This window comes from Pocillopora damicornis, chromosome 11 (assembly GCF_964200805.1).
Source record: "Pocillopora damicornis chromosome 11, jaPocDami1.2, whole genome shotgun sequence".
Classification (NCBI taxonomy): Eukaryota; Metazoa; Cnidaria; class Anthozoa; order Scleractinia; family Pocilloporidae; genus Pocillopora; species Pocillopora damicornis.
Genome location: NC_142680.1, coordinates 9,664,437 through 9,682,301, shown reverse-complemented (window position 1 = coordinate 9,682,301; position 17,865 = coordinate 9,664,437). Strand labels below are relative to the sequence as shown.

General features: G+C 40.2%; 1 pseudogene across 1 annotated transcript; it reads right to left on the bottom strand.

The window, feature by feature from the left end:
• Positions 1 to 2,180: 2,180 nt before the first annotated feature.
• Positions 2,181 to 6,741, bottom strand: LOC149037378 (uncharacterized; annotated as a pseudogene). The gene is made up of 3 exons (XR_016181380.1): positions 6,710 to 6,741; positions 6,419 to 6,533; positions 2,181 to 5,951 (listed from the first exon to the last, which is right to left on the bottom strand). The product of XR_016181380.1 is annotated as an uncharacterized LOC149037378 (transcript).
• Between the last annotated feature and the right edge of the window lie 11,124 nt (positions 6,742 to 17,865).

The window sequence follows — 17,865 nt, the reverse complement described above, 5'->3', positions numbered from 1 at the left end:
ATTTGAAATAATGAATTTATCTTTGAGGTAAAGCCACATATTTATGTTTGGGTCAGATTCTGTAAATGGCAACTCTCCCTCTCCAACAAGATTGAAAGTTTCATATTGATTAGTCTCAGTCTTGAGGACTTCAATTTTGGTTGCAACAAAATTGTACAGCCCAAGAAAGGAGAGTGTAGTTTGGCACTCCTTCTTCTGTTGGTTTTTAATTCTCTTTTAATGGTGCTTAGAATAGTCATTAAACTTCTTCTTAGCTGGGCCTCTACCTTTTTTCCTATTTGTAATCACTTTTTTGGCCAACTGAATAAATTTTTTTTGGTAGAAGACCCCTTTCTTCTCAGCCTTCTCGAGAGCTTCTCGGGCTTTTTTATCCACTCACAATCGCTTTGCCTTCTCCTGTACCAACGATTCTTCTAATTTTATTTTTTCTCCCCTCAACTGGCTGTTCTCATCTTTAAGCTGATGTACATCAACCTCGTTGTAATACACTTTAAATCGATACCGAGGGCCCCGTTTCCAAATTGCTAAGAGGTGCATTTAATTGCTACGATTACTAGCTTTCTTGACAGCTTTCTGAAAACAGAATATTTTCTTTCTGAAGACTTCTTATATATGGCTATTGATTATTATACCTCCTATACCTGATTGCTCAAACACTTTGTTTACAATTATTGAAAGGACCGACTCATGGTTTTCACTGAAAACGTCTTTGCTTTGAAATAGTATAGATTAGTAAGCTGAAACGAAAAATTAATCAGGGAAGTTTACGAAAAATCCAGCGAACAAGCTTAAAAAAGGCATTTATTTAGACTTCATACTGCGATGAACTTCACAAATCTTACTTGTTTATCTCGTAAGTAAACAATGGCAGATTAATTCCCGAAGTGCTTTCTGAGTTTCCCGATCCCTCTCCTACTGCTTTCACGCCCACCAAACAGGAAAAAATCAAAAGGAGGAAGATACAGCTGTTTTGAAACGCCATTTGACGAGGGTAAATCTGCTTTTTGTTCGACACTTTACATATCAAAACAAAGGAAATTTGTTCCTCTTTTTTATTCTGGCGGTACATTTTTAAATTGCGCTTGCGTAAAAGGGATATCGTCCGAGACGCTTCGCTCGGTTGTGTTTTGAACAAAAACCCCTTGTTTATTTCACGCAACCGCTCGGAGAAAAGGTTAAAATGACGAGGGAAAAACTTTACCTTCAAGTTAGAAAATTAGCGAAATAGAAAGCCACAATATTATAGTTTAATATTTCAGAGGTACATTGAGTGCTTTTTCCGTGGAGAATCCGCACGATGGTAAAATGTTCGAAAATTACACTCGATTTGAGTGGAGCGTTGAAGTGGGCGTGGTCACTATAATCATGTTAAGACTATTTGTACCCCGTGAGTTTGATATGAATAGGTAACGGTCAGCGTTGAAATACTCTTGAAATAATGTCCGATAACGATGTCTATCTACCTTCAGCAACTTCTACCGAAAGTTGTGATACATCGTACTGAAGTAGCAAAGAAGAAATGGAAGTTGCGAGCACGGTTCAGCCCTTTGAAGGAGAACTGCGAGCATCAAACGAAGATCTCGACGAAGAGAGACAAAGACGCTTTCTCGCCCGCGGTGTTCAGGTCAAGATTAGAACAAAAAACTCCCGTCACTGAATGTTTTGTTTGTTGCGTTTGTGCTTTATTTTCTATGGCGAAATCTATGTCAAGAATGGGCAGCTCTGTTCGTTTCTGTTGCCATAACATGATGATTTTTCGATGATTTTTGATGATTTTTCGCCGAGGAGTCATCGGGCAGTTTCATTGCAAGTTGCTCATTTCCTCAGAGATTGCAAAGGCATCGTCGTCGAGCCGGTATCACAACGGATTTGGAACCCCCTTCGCAGATTTGGACCCCCCTACCAAACTTTCCTTTTAAGTATCGTTCATATCATATTTGGTAACTAAGTCTACTAGCAAGTTTTTTGTCGATGTTCTTTTCAATTACAACACGACATTCCTCTATAAAGGTCGAGTCGTACAGAATACGCAAGAATTAGATGCGAACTATTGCATTCGAGCCATTGAAATTTTTACAATGAATCTTTGCTTCTTCTGATGCGGATTAATATTGATACGAAACGTTATAACAATAGTGGAGACTGTTGCGTCTAGTCAGAAAAATAACAGTCTGAGACAGTTTATGAACAAGAACGAAGTAAAAATGTTTCTATTCTGAACTATTGGACCCTCAGCTTATTTTCAAATGCAAATCAACATTAATGACAACATCTTAACAAGAGTGGAGAATATTACATCGAACTCAATCTTATTTTCTAATTTCAACGATTATTAACTGTTGAGGGATCCCAAATAAGACCTTAACAATTACGAAGACGTCTAGAGTCTGGCGGTCTGCAGACAATACAGAGCCACTCGCCCTTCGGGGCAGTCTTAAATCCCTCGCAGCTCATTTGCAACCATTCCTTACACAACTTGCACTGTACCATGTTATCCCAACACTTGGGCATTGAACAATAACAAAATAGATAAGCGGTACAAGTTTGTCTCTTATTTAATCTAGCGGTGTTGGACTATCGCGGAAAAGGTTAAAAACGACCTTTCTCCAGACATTAAACTAAATGCTTGCGCATTTTCCCTTGGTCAAAAGAAAAATCCGACGGGTCATTTTCATACGTGTATACAGGAATTAAGGAAGAATTTTCACTTATTTTGAAAAGGTAAGATACGATTTCCTGAAGAAAGTCTGAGGCGAGACCGCGTTCAGATTCCAAAGAATAATGGTGGGCCCTCGCTTCCGCTTCTTACTTCACAACAGTAGTCAACAATCTCTGCGCGCTTAACGCTCTTTATCACTCACATGGACATACACGGTATCATCTCATCCATCTCGTAGTATTCGAAGGTCAATAAATAAAATCAGTGTTCTTTACTTTTGTATAGCTTGTGCTAGATGTACCCGTGTTTCTGCGAAATATCAATTTAATTTACTGTGCGAGTGTTCTAAATTAGCTTACAAATGACAAGTTAATTAGTGTGGGACATCAGCGTTTACATTGTGGCAGGCTCTACTTCTTACGCACTAGGTGTGGTGTAATGAGCTTGAACAACTTGGAATATGTTTTGCTACCTTTTAGCTTTTTCGTCATTCAGTCGGTACAAAATGTGGACCGCAGACTGCAGACCGCGTACAAAATGTAGAGTGCAGACTGAGTACAAAATACAGACTAAGAATTTAAACTGTTTCTTCGTCTGATACGTTTTAACAAATGATAATAACAAAAGAAAACATGTTGAATAATATTGTCTCTAGGGATGTCACGAATGATAACAACAAAAGAAAATATGTTGAATAATATTGTATCTTTAGATGTCAAAGTCTAAAAATCAGGTCTCTCAGTCTCCCACTTCCGGTATACCACGTCTGGTAAACACAGATTTGAGGGCACTTATCGTTTCATACGAGGAGAGGGATGGCAAGTAACTGACCTCGATGAACTATCCGGGACTACACTTGGGATCATGAGCTCTTTTTTTGTTAATTCTTCGTTCAGTAGACCTGGCCACCACAGCACCCTTTTCGCTCTTTCTCTGCATTTCGTAACACCTTGATGGCCCTCTTGTACGCGATCGAGCATCTCCAAACTAATGGCAGTTGGGATTACAATCCGTTCAGCTTTCAGGAGCAATCCATGGACAACCAAGAGATCATCCTTAGTCTGCCAATAAGGTTTAAGTGCGTCTGGTACTCTGGTACTATCTGGCCAACCTTCGTTGCAGTATTGCCTCAGTGTTTGACAAACTTCGTCTTCTTGTTTTTCTCTGATTCGCTCAAACTGTGTGTTGGAGGCCGAAAGGGAGGCCGATACATGTTGGACGTATAAATCGATCTCCTCTTCAGTACGGTACTGATCGTCCTGCCGGGCTACAGGGGCTCTGAATAACGTGTCAGCGGTGATCAGTGAGAAATCGAATCTCAACAGGCGCATGCGAAGGCGTTGTATCTGTAGCGACATCTCTTCTTGGTTCTTTTATCCAAGGATTGGGACCAGAGGCTTGCGGTCTGTTTCGATGTGGAACTGTTTTCCGATAAGGTAGTCTGCCAATGTCTCACAAGCTCATGTGGTGGTGAGGGCCTCTTCTTCAATCTGGGCATATCTCCTTTCGGTTGGAGGGAGTGCGCGAGATATGCACACTAATGGCTTCCACTTCCCATCACTCTGTTTTTAGGTCAGGACCGCACCTAAGCCATACGAAGATGCATCAGCGGACAGGATAGTCTCAAGGGCAGGATTGAAAATCGCAAGGGCTGGTGGGGAGCTCAATTTCTCTTTGACTACACTCAATGCGTGCTGTTGGGGCTGACCCCAAACCTATGCGTTCTTCTTGCTAAGAGGTTCCCTGAGCGAGTGGGTGAACTCAGCCAGGTACGGAATGTACTTTCCTGATTGATTCACCATTCCGAGGAATCGTCGGAGCTTATGTATATCAGTCGGCTCAGCCATGTGCTTCACTGCTGAAACTTTGCCTGAATCAGCGCGGATTCCCTCTTTGCCCACCAGTTGGCCCAGAGATTTGAAAGGTCGCTTTCGAGAACTCGCATTTCTCCCCATTGACTGTGGCATTGGCCTCTTGAAGCCTAATAAGGACAGTTTCAAGCCTTTCGTCGTGTTTTGCTTGGTTCGCTTCATACACGATGATATCGTCCATCTGACACTCGACACCCGGGAGACCCTCTAAGATCCGTTGCATGCTCTTTTGAAAGTGCTCCGGAGCAGAGGAAATCCCTAATGAAAGACGAGTTTAGCAGTATCGACCCCGGGAGGTTATGAATGTGGTAAGGAGCTTTGACCTGTCTTCTGTCGCTGCCAGAAGTCATTGTTTGCGCCTAGCTTGGAGATAACTTTCGCGCCTGCCAGCTTCCCAAGGGTCTGCCCTGTTGTAGGCATGGGGTGGATAAAGTCCTCACATATCCGTACTTTTCCATTTGAATTTCGGAACTACCACGACAGGTGAGTACCACTCGGTTGGGGCATCTACCTTTTCGGTCACTCCCATGACTTCCATTCGGGCCATCTCTTCTTTGACTTTTGGGAATAGTGGTATTGGAAAGCGTCTGAGAATGGTTTGGTTGAAAGGTTTATGCGAAGTTGTCAATTTAGTCTCGTATTCTCCCTCCATACAGTCCAGGCCACTGAAAACCTTGGAAAGCGTGCTTTGATATCGTCGGCTGATTGTGTCACAGCTCCAACTTTGGCAACGGTGCCCAGTGCTAAACAAGCCCATCTTTCTGGTAGCGGGGTCTCCAGATGTTCAACAACGTAAACGTCTTCGTCACGCGAGTTTCCATTTAGTCGCAGTTTTGCTTGAATTATATCCAGGCATTGAAGTTTGCTTTTGCACGGCCCGAATAGCTTCTTGTGTGCCTTCTTGAGTTAGTTTTTGTGGAATAAACGACTGTAGGTCGAGTCTTTAATTACTGTCACATCAGCGCCCGTGTCTAATTTGAATTTAATTGTAACGCCATTCACTTTGACCTCTTCACTCTAATGATTCGTTTTCCGGACTGTGTTTCCAGTTTTCAATCCCTTCGAGGAAAAAACCATCATCATCGCTGTCAATTTCGTCTTGCTCCTCTGGGTCGTCAGCCACAATTGCACCAACTTTCTTCTGGGTCGAGAGACAGACTTTTACAAAGTGACCTCGTTTGTAACATCTCACGCACGTATCATCCCTTGCGGGGCATTTCAGACGCAAGTGGTTTTCCAAAGTACTACCGCAACGCATGCATTTCGTCTGCTTTTTATACTGCGGATCGCGAGTTCGTTGGTCTCGCCTCGTCAGTTTCTGGTGAAGCCGGTGAAACTCCACGTCGAAGAATTTCCTGCTGCTTTTTTACCGACTCGTTCTGCCTCGCTTTGTTTGTGGTTGATTGAAGCGTGAGGCCAATCTTCGGGATTTTTTAAATCGAAGGGAGCTGGCGGTGCAATAGTGTTTGACGAGCCATGTTTTAAATCAAGTCTGCGTTGATTCATTATTTTTCCTCCATTTCCCTCTCAGGTTACATGAAACTTCACTAGTTTAGGATGAACATCACACAAAAAGGCGGTGTATTCTACAGTTAAGCCAAAATAAAAATAAAAATTAAAAAATTAAAAAATGAGCTAAGACGTTTGATGTTTTGGTGCACACAATTACATTGAATAAATTACAATGAAATATAACATCCGTGTTATGTTAAGCTGTTAATCAAATTTGACAGCTTTTTGACAGCTTCGACATTTTTAGTGCAGATGCATCAAAGGAGAAAAAAATTTGTCCTTTGATTTTGTCGGGACAATTTTAATTTCGTCTGCTGGTGCGGATAGGCCCAAATGTATGTAAAAAACATGCTTTCGTTCTTTTGTTACTTCTTACCCTTTTTCCTGGGCTACTCTCGCTGTGCAACTGTGGACGCCTAAAAGTGCCTGAAACCTCGATCGCTCTCCTCTCCTTTAAGAAAACCACGTCAGTAACTGCAACGGGTACGTAACTGAAAAAAATGATCAATGAGTAGGACAATAGCTGTGCACGTGCGTCATAAATCTTCGTAGATTTCTTAATAGCGTCCTCTGCAAAAGCAATAATTGCCAGGCGAATCTCAGATCCGTATTAGCTGATTTGCATAATTTCTCTTGGTGGGCAAAGCTCGTCCACCAGAAAATTTACATGACAAAGAATCTGTCGGATTTTATGATCATTGCACTTATTTGCGCAGGTAACATTGACAGTTACTACCAAAACATTTATATCATTGGACGCGCAGTATTTAGCCAGCGCCCTTAGCGACAACTCGTATGTCTCTGAAAGATTGATCAACACACTTTGGAAAAATTTTAACATGGCGGATTTCCAACCAGATTGTGAGTCAGCTGAAGAGCTTTATGGCCAGATAATGGAACTAAACTCCTTGAAAATTTCAGAGAGTCTAGCGGGTTTCATAAATCAATACAGTTTAGCGCTTGATCAACAGATTCTGCAGGACATCGGCAAAATAAAGGGTATGTGTGAAGCCATAGAAAATGAAGCCTGGAAGTACGTCCGAAAGGCTAGAAACTTTGCAAAAAAAAACCACGAAACAGCTGACGGGCTGGACATTGGCTTTCGAGACGATATCTCTGGTATGTATTCAAAAGTTACACGAGACATCTCCAACATTTCTAGACTGGTTGAGGAAAAACTAGACAAAGCGACACGGTTCTTCCACGAAGCTAAACTCGCCAAAATCTGCGCCATACCAGTACTTGGCATGATCGCTGGCCCTGCTATAAGAGCTTCCCAGTTTGCAGACAGAGAACCCCACACTTTTGGAAAGGTTGTCGCTAGTTGCGCAGGATTTGTTTCAGGATTTTTTGAAGGTGCCTTGTCTACTGTCACGCTGGGCGTACTGATGGCTATGGCTCATTCGGATGAAAAAAAATGCGCAGAGCAGTGTGAGGAATACGAAGAGATCAAACCGATTCTCGAGCAGTTTCGTAACTCAGTGAGCCGATACAATGTTCTGCTGCGTAGTATACGCTCGCTAGTCTCTAAGCTTCCCGAAAGTTATATAGATGATGAAGAGGGTTTGGAAAGAGGCGAGGATTTGAAGGATTACCCGATCAACCCATTTGAAGAGGCCCTTGTCAACATTGCTGCGGCCTGTGATGTCTACATAGCCTACATGCTTTCCCGGAACATCGAACGTGGAATATAAACTAAACTGTGCTTTGTAAATCACTGTATAAAATGTCAAATATAAGGAGATGGAATGAAGCATTATACATTGTGTATACGGAAGAATAAAATTATACTGATGTAAAATGATTTTGCTGGATAAGGGTTGTATATGTTTCAGGGTACTTCTCTTTATTTTTTCTTATCCATGTGCGTACTGAAAACTATACTTTCCATCTACAAATTGTAAGGTTAATTATACAAGTAATGAACAATATACTGATGTATAACAGTTTAGATGGTTAAGCACATACTTGACATACTTGAAGGCTTTCTTGTACAAGTAATTTCATATTATTTAGCCTGACCATTCTGGTACAGTAGCAATTTCATAAATAAATAAACGCAACTTTTTATTGAATTACAGTCGAATCTTGATTATCCGGACTAGTAGGGACCTCGATAAATAGTCCGGATAGTCGAGAGCCCAGATAATCGAAAAAATGAATATCAATGATTCATTTTAATCCTTCGCTTGTGTCGATGCTGTCTGTAGATTTTAGGTTCTTGTCGTTGTCCTTCCGTATGTCTGAGATCTACTGCTTGCTGATGCTATATTCCTGAGCTAAATTTGTTCCTTTCTCTCCTTTATCCAAACGTGAAATAATTGTCTGCTTATCTTTAATCGATAGAACGGCTCGCTTTCGCTTCGCAGACATGTTTTTGGGTTGAGTTTACGATCGATCGCTCGTGTGTTTACATGACCCAAGCGGAAGGAACTAATCAAGCATGAAATTGACGTAGCAACAAAACATTTGAGCCAATCAGATATCAGCTGCACGCATCAGAATATTTCTTTGTCTCGTCGCACTTTCGAATTTGAAAAGCGCACAGAATAATACGCCGTTTCAACAATCTTTTGAAAGGATTATTGGGCTTTTTGCGATTTTCGGTTTTCAAGATCACAACTAATTAATATTCATAAAAAATGGGGACCAGAGAAAAAAGTCCGGATAATCGAATAGTCCGGATAATCGAAGTCCGAATATTATCGAGGTTCGACTGTGGATGGTAGCGAATCCAAGAGCTGCTTGAAAATTCGTGCATACGAAATAATAATATACAATACTGATGTCAGTTACTTCCTTTGAGCGACATGGGTCATATGGCAATAATGCTCTAACACTAAAGAGGTTTTGCTCAGTTAAAATCCCTATTTGAGATTAACTTGAATCACATCACTATAAACTGTCTTTGCAATCTCTGAGAAAAGGAGCAACTTGCAGTGAAAGCACCCGACGACTTCTCGGTGAAAAATCATCTTGCCTCGTGATACAGCTGATTTTTCGCCAAAAGTTAGCCTTTGGTTTACTAAGGGAATTTCCTACAGCATCGAAACTCTAGAGCACTAACTGAGGGCAACCTTCGCCTCACATGGTGCGAAGGAAATAAAATGTTGTGGCAACAGAAACGAACACAGCTGCCCATCCCTAAGATAGGTTTCGCCGTAGAAAACAAAACAAAAACGCAACGAGCTAAAGATTCAGTAACGGGAATTTTTTGTTCTAATCTTGATCTGAACATGTACACCGCAGGCGAGAAACCGTCTTTGTTAGTCTTCGTCTAAATCTTCTATTTCTTCTTTACTACTTGGGTTCGATGTATCACAACTCTAGGATAAGTGAGAAAACATTGTTTTCAAAGATTGAAGTGAAATGTTAAACTTTACGTTGGTAATAAAGTTTTTGTTTAAAAAAACATTTTTACCCTTGGCTATGAGAGAAAGGTTAGTCTACGACTGGGAAGTGATATTGGAGCGGGTCACCAGAAGTAAGACTAATTCGACCTCATCTAGTTGTTTAACTTAACCTGGCTTGGTGTTTCCAGTTATTCTGAACGCACCGAAAAACCACCTTTCGAAAGGATGCAACGTAGAAATTGGTCGCCTTCCACAGAGCAAGAGCGAGTGCACAATTCATGTAGCATCGGCGATTACTGCGGTGATTTACTAGAAACATCCTAACAAACATCCCATGACTCAGCCAATTGTTGAAAAATATTCTAAAAGGAGAGCGTCATTTGGATGTTTTCATCTCCTTGTGGTGCGTTACACAAATGACGGAAGACTTTTCCTTTATTTGAAAATGGTAAGATACGATTTCCAAAGGAAAGTCTGAGGCGAGACCGCGTTCAGATTCCAAAATAAATGATAACCCCTCGCTTCCTCAACGCAATTCAAAAAAGTAGTCAACAATCTCTACGCTCTCCACGCTCTTTACCACCCACATGGACATACACGGTATGATCTTATCCATCTCGTAGCATTCGATCGAATTGAAGGTCAATGTATAAAATCAGCGTTCCTTACCTTTGCATAGCTTGTTATTAGATGTTCCGGTGTTTCTGAGAAATGTCAATTTATATTAACTTTGCAAGTGCTCTTAAGAGAGGATGTCAGCATCCATCGTACAAATTTGAAATATTCTGGCAAGTCGCGAGAAATTCGATTTCACTCCTACTTTCATATTTGTAGCCCAATATGTCCTAGTAATTTTGATGTAGCTTTTTTATAAAAATATATTTTAGTTTTCGAGAAATGATTTTTTTCGTTCGACTGCTCAAATATGCAAATTTTCACCGTGAGGCTCTGGGGCTCTGAATAACGTGTCAGCGGTGATCAGGATCTTGCCAGAACCGTGGGAAACTGTGAAATCGAATCTCAACAGGCGCATGCGAAGGCGTTGTATCCGTGGCGACATCTCTTCTTGGTTCTTTGATCCAAGGATTGGGACCAGAGGCTTGCGGTCTGTTTCGATGTGGAACTGTTTTTCGATAAAGTAATCTGCCAATGTCTCACAAGCCCATGTTTCCCTTCGCGAAAGTAGAACAATGACAATGTCGTTTGCCTCGTCGCCTACGCAGTATATCATTGTATTTATCTGTAGAGGTTGAGTTCGGTCGATATGCAATATCGCTTGAAGCGCCGTATTCATTTAGGCCAATCTTCTGGATTTTTTAAATCGAAGGGAGCTGGCGGTGCAATAGTGTTTGACGAGCCATGTTGTAGATCAAGTCTGCGTTGATTTATTATTTTTCTTCCATTCCCCTCTCAGGTTACATGAAAACGTCACTAGTTTAAGATGAACATCACACAAAAAGGCGGTGTATTCTGCAGTTAATCCAAAATAAAAATTAAAATTAAAAAAATTAAAGAAATGCGCTAAGACGTTTGATGTTTTGGTGCGCACAATTAAATTGAATAAATTACAATGAAATATAACATCGGTGTTATTTCTGGCTGTTAATCAAATTTGACAGCTTTTTGACAGCTTCGACATTTTTAGTGCAGATGCATCAAAGGAGAAAAAATTTGTCCTTTGATTTTGTCGGGACAATTTTAATTTCGTCTGCTGGTGCAGATAGGCCCAAATGCATTGTACTATTTTGCATTTTCAAAAGCAGAATCCTAAACATGCTTTCGTTCTTTTGTTACTTCTTACCCTTTTTCCTGGGTTACTCTCGCTGTGCAATTTGGACGCCTAAAAGTGCCTGAAACCTCGATCGCTCTCCTCTCCTCTAAGAAAACCACGTCAGTAACTGCAACGAGTACGTAACTGAAAAAAATGATCAATGAGTAGGACAATAGCTGTGCACGTGCGTCATAAATCTTCGTAGATTTCTTAATAGCGTCCTCTGCAAAAGCAATAATTGCCAGGCGAATCTCAGATCCGTGTTAGCTGATTTGCATAATTTCTCTTGGTGGGCAAAGCTCGTCCACCAGAAAATTTACATGACAAAGAATCTGTCGGATTTTATGATCATTGCACTTATTTGCGCAGGTAACATTGACAGTTACTACTAAAACATTTATATCATTGGACGCGCAGTATTTAGCCAGCGCCATTAGCGACAACTCGTATGTCTCTGAAAGATTGATCAACACACTTTGAAGAAATTTTAACATGGCGGATTTCCAACCAGATTGTGAGTCAGCTAAAGAGCTCTATGGCCAGTTAATGGAACTCAACTCCTTGGAAATTTCAAAGAGACTAGCGTGTTTCATAAATCAATACAGTTTAGCGCTTGATCATCAGATTCTGGAGGACATTGGCAAAATAAAGGATATGTGTGAGGCCATAGAAAATGAAGCCTGGAAGTACGTCTGAAAGGCTAGAAACTTTGCAAAAAAACCCACAAAACAGGTGACAGGCTGGACATTGGCTCTGGAGACGATATCTCTGGTATGTATTCAAAAGTTACACGAGACATCTCCAACATTTCTAGACTGGTTGAGGAAAAACTAGACGAAGCGACCCAGTCCTTCCAGGAAGCTAAACTCACCAAAATCTGCGCCATACCAGTACTTGGCATGATCGCTGGCCATGCTATAAGAGCTTTCCAGTTTGCAGACAGAGAACCCCACACTTTTGGAAAGGTTCGCGCTGGTTGCGCAGGATTTGTTGCAGGAATGTTTGAAGGTGCCTTGTCTACTGTCACGCTGGGCGTACTGATGGCTATGGCTCATTCGGATGAAAAAAAATGCGCAGAGCAGTGTGAGGAATACGAAGAGATCAAACCGATTCTCGAGCAGTTTCGTAACTCAGTGAGCCGATACAATGTTCTGCTGCGTAGTATACGCTCGCTAGTCTCTAAGCTTCCCGAAAGTTATATAGATGATGAAGAGGGTTTGGAAAGAGGCGAGGATTTGAAGGATTACCCGATCAACCCATTTGAAGAGGCCCTTGTCAACATTGCTGCGGCCTGTGATGTCTACATAGCCTACATGCTTTCCCGGAACATCGAACGTGGAATATAAACTAAACTGTGCTTTGTAAATCACTGTATGAAATGTCGAATATAAGGAGATGGAATGAAGCATTATACATTGTGTATACATAAGAATAAAATTATACTGATGTAAAATGATTTTGCTGGATAAGGGTTGTATATGTTTCAGGGTACTTCTCTTTATTTTTTCTTATCCATGTGCGTACTGAAAACTATACTTTCCATCCACAAAGTGTAAGGTTAATTATACAAGTAATGAACAATATACTGATGTATAACAGTTTAGATGGTTAAGCACATACTTGACATACTTGAAAGGTTTCTTGTACAAGTAATTTCATATCATTTAGCCTGACCATTCTGGTACAGTAGCAATTTCATAAATAAATAAACGCAACTTTTTATTGAATTACAGTCGAATCTTGATTATCCGGACTAGTAGGGACCTCGATAAATAGTCCGGATAGTCGAGAGCCCAGATAATCGAAAACATGAATATCAATGATTCATTTTAATCCTTCGCTTGTGTCGATGCTGTCTGTAGATTTTAGGTTCTTGTCGTTGTCCTTCCGTATGTCTGAGATCTACTGCTTGCTGATGCTATATTCTTGAGCTAAATTTGTTCCTTTCTCTCCTTTATCCAAACGTGAAATAATTGTCTGCTTATCTTTAATCGATAGAACGGCTCGCTTTCGCTTCGCAGACATGTTTTTGGGTTGAGTTTACGATCGATCGCTCGTGTGTTTACAGGACCCAAGAGGAAGGAACTAATCAAGCATGAAATTGACGTAGCAACAAAACATTTGAGCCAATCAGATATGTCTCGTCGCACTTTCGAATTTTGAAAAGCGCACAGAATAATACGCCGTTTCAACAATCTTTTGAAAGGATTATTGGGCTTTTTGCGACTTTCGGTTTTCAAGATCACAACTAATTAATATTCATAAAAAATGGGGACCAGAGAAAAAAGTCCGGATAATCGAAAAGTCCGGATAATCGAAGTCCGGATATTATCGAGGTTCGACTGTGGATGGTAGCGAATCCAGGAGCTGCTTGAAAATTCGTGCATACGAAATAATAATATACAATACTGATGTCAGTTATTTCCTTTGAGCGACATGGGTCATATGGCAATGCTGCTCTAACACTAAAGAAGTTTTGCTCAATTAAAATCCCTATTTGAGATTAACTTGAATCACATCACTATAAACTGTCTTTGCAATCTCTGAAGAAAGGAGCAACTTGCAGTGAAAGCATCCGACGACTTCTTGGTGAAAAATCATCTTGCCTCGTGATACAGCTGATTTTTCGCCAAAAGTTAGCCTTTGGTTTACTAAGGGAATTTCCTACAGCATCGATACTCTAGAGCACTAACTGAGGGGAACCTTCGCCGCACATGGTGCGAAGGGAATAAAATGTTGTGGCAACAGAAACGAACACAGCTACCCATTCCTAAGATAGTTTTCGGCGTAGAAAACAAAACAAAAAGGCAACGAGCAAAAGATTCAGTAACGGGAATTTTTTGTTCTAATCTTGATCTGGACATGTACACCGCAGGCGAGAAACCGTCTTTGTTTGTCTTCGTCGAAATCTTCCATTTCTTCTTTACTACTTGAGTACGATGTATCACAACTCTAGGATAAGTGAGAAAACATTGTTATCAAAGATTGAAGTGAAATGTTAAACTTTACGTTGGTAATAAAGTTTTTGTTTAAAAAAACATTTTTACCCTTGGCTATGAGAGAAAGGTTAGTCTACGACTGGGAAGTGATATTGGAGCGGGTCACCAGAAGTAAGACTAATTCGACCTCATCTAGTTGTTTAACGTAACCTGGCTACAACTTGGTGTTTCCAGTTATTCTGAACGCACCGAAAAACCATCTTTCGAAAGGATACAACGTAGAAATTGGTCGCCTTCCACGGAGCAAGAGCGAGTGCACAATTCATGTAGCATCGGCGATTACTGCGGTGATTTACTAGAAACATCCTAGCAAACATCCCATGACTCAGCCAACTGTTGAAAAATATTCTAAAAGGAGAGCATCATTTGGATGTTTTCATCTCCTTGTGGTGCGTTACACAAATGACGGAAGACTTTTCCTTTATTTGAAAATGGTAAGATACGATTTCCAAAGGGAAGTCTGAGGCGAGACCGCGTTCAGATTCCAAAATAGATGATAACCCTCGCTTCCTCTACGCAGTTCACAAAAGTAGTCAACAATCTCTGCGCTCTCCACGCTCTTTATCACCCACATGGACATACACGGTATGATCTTATCCATCTCGTAGCATTCGATCGAATTGAAGGTCAATAAATAAAATCAGCGTTCCTTACCTTTTGCATAGCTTGTTATTAGATGTTCCGGCGTTTCTGAGAAATGTCAATCTATATTAACTTTGCAAGTGCTCTTAAGAGAGGATGTCAGCATCCATCGCACAAATTTGAAATATTCTGGCAAGTCGCGATAAATTCCATTTCACTCCTACTTTCATATTTGTAACCCAATATGTCCTAGTAATTTTGCTGTTCCTTTTTTTATAAAAATGTATTTTAGTTTTCGAGAAATGATTTTTTTCGTTCGACCGCTCAAATATGCAAATTTTCACCGTGAATATTACCCGAGTTGTGTAACCTCATGTAATGAATATACTTGACCTCCGGTATTTCTGTCAACATAATCCTTTGTTGTGTTGTGTGACCTCATGTAATGAATATACTTGACCTCCGGTATTTCTGTCAACATAATCCTTTGTTTTATCATCTAAACTTAATTCCCTGTCATTATTGAAGCTGGAAAAGAAATATTTATTCTTTGGTGAATATTTTTGTCCGACATGCTTTTCCTATGTCGAAAAGTAACATTAAAACAAAGACAGTTTTAAACAATGATCGATATGAGAGAATCTACTGAGCTTCAAACTTTTAGTAGGAAAATGGATGGTTGAAAAGTTACTGTAAAGATTTGCTTATTTGTGTTGTTCTATCGTGAGACGAACTCAAAGTTCGGCAAAATTTATTTGCTAGCAACCATGAAATATACATGATGTGCCTACTTGCCTTTACTGGCATAAATCACTACAATTTGTGAAAAGAATCTAACATAGCACTCTTACCTTGTTTAATTATGATTTTATTAGCTGTTTCGATTATTATATTACGCCTGGGCATTACTCTTTGACAGGAGCCCAGGTTTTGCGTTGTGTTTTCCCCTCCCTCATTTATATCATAAGCTAGTCACGCAATAATTGATACCGACACAAATGAATATTTATCCTATGTAAAGATTTTTCCTTATGTCGAATTGAAAATATTAGAATATGTGCTTTTTGCGGTCAGTTGTGTCAGTGGCAGCGAAGCAGTTAAGAGCGGGTTGTTGCTTCAACGCTATTGAAATTTATAGTATTCAGACAGGAGAGCAAAGCGTGATGCTTCGGGAATAAAAACTTTCAGGGGCCTTTTACGGAATGATATCCGAATGAGTTTTGTTCAAGGACGAGTTCATATCAGTTGCCACATGATTCCAGAGTAAAATTTATTCGAAATGAGTCATTTCTAAATGAGTTCATTGGGGTTTTCATTCCAAAACAAAACACTCATTCTGGACGACCTTTAGTACCTGAATAATGTAAACGGGGTACAACAATTATATCTGTATGAATCCTCTTTAGGAGCGAGGGAAGTATAGAAAAAGACAGAAAATGACATAAATACTTGTTTTTACAGGCTAAATTATCTTGTATGTAAACACGGTATGAAATTCATTTCGTTCTGGAACGAAACTCATTTTGGAATTTTGTAAAAGGTACCTTAGGGACGGATCATTGGATTTTTGAGGTGGGGGCGACTGGGGCAAATCACTTTCCTTTTTTCTTTTTTTTTCCCTAGGGGACAAACCTTTGTTTTTAGGTGCTGACCGGGGGCAGAGGCGATTAGAAATGGGCGGGGATGCTTGTCCTACCTTTTAGGGGTCAAAATCAGCGATCTAATATATTTAACGGTGTCTCAAACTTTAGCGGACTACTAGAGACTTAGCTGGTACGTTTTAGGGTGTTTTTCGCTAAATAAAATACCTGAAATGAGCATTACTAGGACTTGAGCCTATAGATCACATCGATCGAGGAGTTTTTATTTTTGGGATTTTTCAATTTTATGCTTTTGAATTGGTACTTTTTAAGGGTAGACATCAATTGTTGCCACTCTCACCCAGATAAGACTCGGGTACCTTTTATAACTTTATAGGGGTCGTTTTTGCCCTGTTATGTAAAGGTGTCACCGGGGGGTGATGATACGTGCAACACACTATAAATTTAGCAAGGACAAATCTTGTCAGCGTCTGTACTTGTGTGGCGCGGAAGGGCCCTTTACCTCCGTGTGCATAACTGCCAGACGGCTGTACGCCAAAAAAAGTGTTCAGACATTAGTATAGAAAACTCCGCCTCCGTCTGGATTTTGGTAGCCTATTGACCAATTCCCAATCACGACTTAAGGCGAAAAATAAACACATTTCTCAGAAACTAAAATATATATTCACAAAAAAACTACACCACAATTATCGGGACATATTGGGCTACAAAATATGAAAGTGAGAGTGAAAGCAAATTTTGGGTGACTTGCCGCTGTTTGTCTGATGCATGCTGACACTAGCTCTTACTTAGCTTACAGTTGGGATGCTAAATGTGAAAAGTAAATTACAATCGGACATATCAGCCTCTTTGTTCCAGGCTTCTTATGCCACTAGAAGAGGTGTCATGAGCCAGAACATCTTAAAATATGTTTTGTTACCTTTAAGCTTTTTTCGTCATTTAAGCATGAAGACGTAAAAATACTCCTGTCAAGTCCTCGAAATATGCATGATTAATTTTTGTCACGAAGCGCCTGATCACTTGCATAATTAGTCTCAATGACTGTCAGTGAAAATCAAAGATGCTTTGCTAGTGTAGGGAGCTTTTTGACCGCGTGCAATATCTAATTATGCATATTTAGTTTTGTTGTTGTTGTTGTTGTTGTTGTTCATGTGGTGACTGAGACTGATTAAATTGACAGGAATTAGAGTTCGGCGGTCCAGTGGTTCAAAGTTCTCTAAATGCTGCCAGTGAAGGGAAATCGTAAGGACAATTGAGAGCCTTATGGCACACGGGATCAGGTTAACCATTTTACTCCCTTGAGTAATCAAGACATAATTTCTCCTTACAATATCGATACAAAATCAAGAAGGCAAGTAATGAGAACTAAGAAAAGTATCAATTAGGGGATTACAAGTTGATCCAATACCAAATTCTCAGAAGTAACATTAGAAAAATGTATAGCAGACAGTAAGGAGAATTACTAATGAGATCTTGGGAGTTAAAGGGTTAACGTTATCGTGACAACCAAAATCCTC